This window comes from Nicotiana tabacum, chromosome 7, assembly GCF_000715075.1.
Source record: "Nicotiana tabacum cultivar K326 chromosome 7, ASM71507v2, whole genome shotgun sequence".
In the NCBI taxonomy this organism is placed as follows: Eukaryota; Viridiplantae; Streptophyta; class Magnoliopsida; order Solanales; family Solanaceae; genus Nicotiana; species Nicotiana tabacum.
In genome coordinates, this window is record NC_134086.1 from 115,571,758 (window position 1) to 115,579,052 (window position 7,295).

Genomic DNA, 7,295 nt, shown 5'->3' on the forward strand with positions numbered 1-7,295 from the left:
TTGTACTTATCCGAATTGTTGTATTTTCTTTTCTTTTTATTAATAAAAATCTAGCCCTAGGCGCTTGCCTAGTGGATTGCCAAAAAAAAAATACACTTTAACACTTGATGAAATAAGAAAGTTATCTCTTCTTCTCTTATTCTACTTATCTTCTTGTTTTATATTGTTACTTTGAGCTACATTTTTAACACGTTATCACCATGAAGTTGAGTTTTTTTCGTTGTTCAGGTATATTTGTTCATTTTGTTTTCTTTTGTTGTATATTTTGATTTCATGATTAGTATCTTTAATATGCAGTTTTATAATTTCTCACATCTCTAGATATGTGTAAAAATAAAGAATTCTATGTCTCTTTATTTTAAGTTATTTGTATGATTGTCATGTGAAAGTTGCTAATTTTCATGTTAATAGAATTAATTGAGAGAAGAATACTTATTTTACGTTGTTCGACATTTGAAATTGTGTTAAAGTTAGAAGACACTTTTGTTCTAGCTAACATCAAAGATATACTAATAAGTTGAAGAAACAAATAGTATTCTTTTCTATGGAATTATCACTTTAGTGCATATAGATCACAAATTTGATATTATGTCAATTTTTAAGATTCTTTACGCTATATCCTAATTATTTATCATCTTTGATAGTTTTCACTATGTCGAATTTGTCAAAGCTTGAGTTTGTGGCACTTGATATTTCTGGAAAGAATTACCTATCATGGGTTCAATGCTGAGATTCACTTAGCCGCTAAAGGCCTTCATGACACCATTACTCAGGGTAATGGGGCATCGAGCCAGGACAAAGCGAAGGCCATGATTTTCCTTCGTCATCATTTGGATGAAGGTTTGAAGGTTGAATATTTAACAATGAAAGATCCACTTGAATTGTGGACTGGCATGAAAGAAACGTATGATCACCTTAAGGCTACGGTACTGCCAATGGCTCGATATGAGTGGATGCACTTACGGTTGCAAGATTATAAGACCGTAAGTGAGTATAACTCTTCTGTATTTCAAATAACTTCCCAATTAAAATTATGTGAGGATGTTATGAATGATGAGAATTTATTGGAAAAGACTCTTACGACTTTTCATGCCTCAAATATGGTATTACAGCAGCAATACCGTGAAAGGGATTTTAAAAAGTATTCTAAAGCTGGTAAAGAAACATGAGTGACGACAGCAACATTTACATTTATAAATTAGGTATATACATAACTTTGAGATCCAACTGCACAGATTGTCATATTGGCAATGATTTGATAGACATTGTGCAAAGATTCTACAGTCGCTGTGTACTCACCCCAAAACCTGGTCACTGGATTCACCATCACTATTTACTCTATACTCTTATGGAAAATCAACACATAATTCTTGGTGAATAATTAATGTAGCAGAAAGGAGATGAATAATTAGAATTTGCATGGTACAAATTGGAAGGAGGAGAGTTCCGCTGCAGCTATATAGAGACAATCGATCTTCACCTGTTTCACAACCTTCTTCTCTCGAGCTCACTGTAAAGATAAAATGCCTAAATTTACTAAAGTACACTACAAACGTCATTAGAGAACAACATTGCACTTGTTTGGCTACATAAGCCAATCCCATACCAAACTTGTCAAAGCTTGAGCTAAAGAAAATGCAGGGAGAGCACATCGTTGACAGTACCCAGACCTATCCCATTTTGAAAATACTGTGAAAGGCCAATTTTGTTGCGCCTTTCACTTAAGAAGAGGATACACTGGCTAGAGCATGAAAGGCATTATAATTCTATTGTTCCAGTATCAGAGCCTACGTTACAAAGACGGAAAGATGAATATTAAAGTAAGAAACTCAGTAATTCAGACAAGGTCACTACATAGGAAATATAAATCCATTTATACTATTATTATTTTGATAAATAATGGTAAAGTAGTATTATATCAGAAAAACCAGAATAAAGTAAGTGCTAGTTGGTATGAACAACCCAATAACAAACTATGAAAATTACTAATAAAATCTATCATGGCGTCTACGTCATTAACATTGATTCTAGCTTATGTTACACCAAAAAAGGGAGCAAAGATCATTTATGCTTAAGGCTAACTATGTTCTCCTCTCTGTCTTCAAATATTCTCAAGTTCTTTTCCCTCCATATGACCCATCAAATAAACTTATAATTATGTTGCTTCATGCAATGCATGTCTTAGTTGTTTTTACCCTGAATATAAATCATCTTTAACCCAGTTCCAAAACAGAATCAGGAAGATAATGCCTTGCGTGAAGCGAGTAGAAGCAAGGTTCTTTTGACATACTCCAACGTTTAGCGAGCTGAAAAGGAATTCTCATATTGCTTTTTGGTGGTCTCTCTCTCCACCCCCCACCCCTCTCTTTTTTAACTTTATATATAGTTGTAGTGACCAAGGGAGGAGGAGTTGATCTAAGGTTAGAGTTTGTTGAGATCCTGAATTGGTATCAAAAGATGTGAGTTAGCATTTGAATGAAAAATCCATAAACAAAATTTGGTGGAGTGACTAAAAAGTAGTTAACAATATCTAGAGTTTACTTTATTCAAATTTCTGCACCAACACATTGTCCTTTCCCTACAATAATTTTGTGTTTCTTCCAAACTGAGTCTCAAACAATGTTAGAATGCAATTTTGCATATCTACAGATTTATATGACCTTGAATGTTTGTGTAACATGAAAAGCTTACCTTATTTTGTGTTAGAAGGTGCATTCATGTTGAGTTCTTAGCGTCTTCTGCTTTTTCCAACTGCATAGAACAATGAGCTGAGTTAATGCACACGTTCAACTTAAAACTGACCATAACCGATGTAGTAGAAACCGGTAGAAAAAACAAATCGCCGTGCAAATTTAACTTACAATCTGATAGAACAAAAAAAACATGCCATCCTTAGCTCTTTGATTTTGAGTGCTTAACAAGCCAATCACCGGTTGAGTCAATATTGAGCCAATCACCTCTTTTCCTTTTATTGAAAAGGTAGGCCGAGTAGATGATTAAAGGAGTCAACTTAGAATGCAAGTGTAGACTGTGTTAGAAGGCAAGTTTCCAATTTCAGCTTAAGGTTTGTTTGCTTCATTCAATTTTTTCATATGCCCAATAGAAGAAATGAAAATCCACCTCTAAATGTTGCAACACTCTATGAGATAAAGACACTGAATATCATATTATGTTAAGTTCCTGGCACACTTCGTCCCATGAATATCCTTTCTTCTTTGCTCCCTTCAAACTTAACCCTTGGCATTTGCAATATTACATCTTTGATGGCTATGTGGATTCAATGGCAGGCTAGTCTGAATAGAAAATTTACTACCTATGCAAAATAGATAATTTAGTAAGTGTCTTCAAGATTTAATCACAATTCCTTTTTTTTTCCTTTTTGTAATGACCAAAGGACATCATCAGTACAAGCATGAGCGTGACCCCAAAGTACCTGAAATGCAGCAGTAAAAAGCTTTTATTTAGTGTCACATTAGATGAAAAAGTAATGTCAAGATTCAGAGTGTCGCTCCTGGAAAAAAAACTATCGAAGTCTAACCGTAAAAAAAAATATCAATCAAAATGCTCGACCAACAGGAATTAATCTCCACACCCCTATTACACAATATGTTGCACATGGTACATTAGCCACCAAAAAGCATAGGGAGCAAAATAGGGTTAATGCCACATTTAACTGTGGAATGGAATAGAAATAGTTGTATGCTCTGTATTGGAGAAATCCTTGGTAAGAAACGCTTTCCCAAATAGGCCCTATGCGACGCGAATCCGGATTAGTCGTATTCCAATGTGTGTACCGAATACCGAATTAAAAAAAATGGAGATTCACTAGCAAGAGTAACGTGTTAAACAATTTGTTCTATTTATTCCTATTTAACTACTTACAACTTTTGATCTAGTTGAATGACTGTTTAGTTTAACATATTAGAGAGCAGATGATGACTCAAATATATATCAGACAACATTAACTCAGGGTAATTCTAGAATAAAAAGAAGTGAACTCGTAACATGAATGAGATTACCCCATCGATATGCACTCATAAGATCCTTGACCAACAAAATCCAGTTGAACGTTTTATTAGAAATTACTACCTTGATGAGCTACTTGTATCCTACTTCCAACATCTGATGGCAATAGTTGCACCCACGTAATCAATGGCAAAGATACTTGACTGAGTTCTTGATGTTCAGTTGCATTCGTTCGCTATTGAACAAGCCTGTAGCATATTAAAAAGATTACACATATTCAGAAGCTTCTTACTTGTTCTAAAGCCAGGCTGAATCACAATGCACATCCTACCATCTAACAAGGCATATAAAAATGCTCCGCGAAACAGGACGGATGAATGCTGGATCCCGTTGTGAATACATCAGACCGACTAAAAAAAGTAACTACAATATTCAGATAGTGTAGTAGGTGGAGTGTTGATAGTTTAGTTCTTTTGATATCTCAAGTTCCTCTTAAAGCAACTACTTGGCAGGTCTTTCTTTTGTTGATAAGTCTACCGTGCAGGTCCCTATTTACACTCTTTTGCGGAATTTTTCTTATACTTCTAGAACTACAGGAAAGTATCTTGTGAAGAAAATCAAAATCAGGTTTGATTCTGTAAGCACAGAAGAAAGCATGTAGCTGCTGATATTTTACAAGTGTCAGTTTTAAGATAACTAGGAATTTTTTAAGATGGGAAACTTTAAAACATTCACTCTATGGATATCCATATTCCTTCCAATCTTCACATCCAGTAGCGTGACCTTCAACTCTTGCTGCCTGATTCATACAAGGAGCTCTCTTATTACTTGAAAGTGTTATTGTTATTCCTTGGTTGAAGTCTCCAAAACTATTAGTATCACTACTATATCTCAACAAATGTTAATAAAGTGTCACCTAATATGACATAACAAAGAGTTAATAAGAGTTAAACAACCGTTACTTTGGTAAAGAATTAAAGAATCGTTCCTTTAGAGCAAAGAGTAAAGAATCGTATAATCTAACCAATAATCTTTGTGAATCTCAACTATTAAAACGGTTGCGACTATAAAGCATTTGGCAACATGCAGTCTTTCTTTTCATATCCTATTCTCTTCATAATTAATTGATTTATATGTATTGTTGATAATTACTAATGGATAGTGCAAAATATGAAGTGATTGTACATGGGTGTGTCTCATTGGGAGAAAAAATAACATTATTGTCTACAAGGGAAAGGCAAATACCCACATTATCATCTTCTAAAAGGAGCATTTAATCGTGTCATCCCCAAATTAAGGTTTCTTCCTTCAGTTGGTAAATATGGTGGGTTCTAATTGTTTAAGGATATGACTTTCTTCTTTTTCTTCATTGAACAACTTTTTTATTTATTGATAATTTGAAAATTATCAGTATGGCTAATTCCAAGTATCTGACTAGCGAACGTGCTTTTACTATCTTTCAATTAATTAGTCTCCTCTTCGAATTTCCATAATTTCGTTATTTCTGAAATTATCATCACTAATATAATTCAATAAATTTAATTGATACTGCTTTTATCTTTTTATGTAGCTTATGGAAGAATTGAAGATACATGCACTAGCTGAATCACGAATCAGAAAGAGTGTATGAGGCTCATTCTTCTTTTTCTCTTTCACTGAAAAATAGTGAGTTTATGTAATTTGCTTTCAAATGGGTGCAAGTCTCATAAAGGAATAACCTTTTCCGTTTATCCATTTTGCTTTGATTGTTTGAATTTGATATATGTATGTATTTTGAGTATGGTCACCTTTAAAACATGTGAAAGTCGAAATACATAAAATAAATATAGTGATGGTTTTAATTTAAAACTCTTAAAAGAACTTAAAATTTTAGACTTGAAATCTGCCTACATGAACTCAAAATTAAAGACAAAAGAAAAAAAAACACTGATATGAAACTTGATAGTTGGTATCTCTTAAAAGAAAACACGGTAAAAGCAATAACAATAAAAAAAATAACTTGTAATGTATTAGCCATTATAGCAATGTTTGTCAAAAGTTGCTTTTGAGAATGTTACAAGAAAATTCTCTTGCACTTATCATTTTTCCTGTTGTTTTTACCAGTGTCATATAAGTGCATGCATTAGGGATTGATGCTATTGCAATCTGCAGTAAAGGATTTGCCAGAATTTTATCCAAATTTTTGGCTGCTCTTATGCTACAACAAGATTTTTGCCAAGCTTCTTTACTTCTAAGAGACACAAAACTAAAGCTTGAAAGAGTAAATTAATTAAATATTTGTCAAAGCCTCAATACACAAATAACTAAATATTTGTTCGTTATCTTTTTTTTTTGGTCTTCTTGCAGATATTGCTTATAGGATTCGCCTAACAAGTATGATACATCTGACATAACATATGCCATATATGAAGTTTCCAATGTTAGGATTCTTTAGGTTATAGCATTATTTTTAAAAAAATTGGATGCCCCTTTTAATAACATTAACATGAAGTAATGATGTAATTAATAGTTTTATAATTCTTAATTTTGATACTTGAGGGAAATAATTTAGATCTCAATATGTTTTTTTATATATCCAGAATTAACAGGAGCTTTGTGTTCCAGGTTATTGCTGCTACTTAACTCATGTTTTACGGGATATTTGGTTCTCCTATTTTTGTCACATTTTGCACTTATGTTAAAGGACTTAAAATATGAGTCTTATTTTATCGCGTGAGGTACAAATTGACTTCATGCCTTTTTTTCTTTTTAGGGGAATTCTTTTTCTTTGTAATTTATAATAGTTTTGGTTTTAAGGCACATGAGTGGTCAATTCAAGAGGCATACTTATATGTAGTGTTTCATGTAATAAGTAATTAGATACCATGTTTTTAAACAAAAAAAAGAACAAAATTGAAGTGTCACGCTTGGAGAACATGGAAAAAATCATTTATCTTATCAAAGAGTACTCTTTTCCGGATAAGCCATTGAATATAATGCTATTGATATTATTTATTTTTGAAATAAAAGATACGATAATATCAAAGAATACGAATTATATGTTAATCAATCTTACGGATGACTTTGAAATTTTTGTTGCTTGGCTATCTAAAGACCATGAGTTTACAAATTATATTTTCCTGTTTTAGGCTACTTTTTTGATATAGTAAAGATTGATTTTTATTATTATAAAGATTCTAACAATAATTATTCATGCATATTTTAATTTTTCTTGCTAACCGTGCGAAGCGCGGATAAATTAACTAGTTTCTGCATATGTTCCGATCCCCCTGACTCTATTCTTCCCCCTGACATATGTTTGCATATGTTCCCCCTGACTCTATTCTTCC

General features: G+C 32.8%; 1 long non-coding RNA gene across 1 annotated transcript; it reads right to left on the minus strand.

Moving 5' to 3' along the window:
* Positions 1-1,399: 1,399 nt before the first annotated feature.
* On the minus strand, positions 1,400-4,669 carry LOC107796201 (uncharacterized). The gene is made up of 4 exons (XR_001650336.2): positions 4,090-4,669; positions 2,862-3,433; positions 2,692-2,751; positions 1,400-1,480 (listed from the first exon to the last, which is right to left on the minus strand). It is a non-coding gene; the product is annotated as an uncharacterized LOC107796201 (long non-coding RNA).
* Between the last annotated feature and the right edge of the window lie 2,626 nt (positions 4,670-7,295).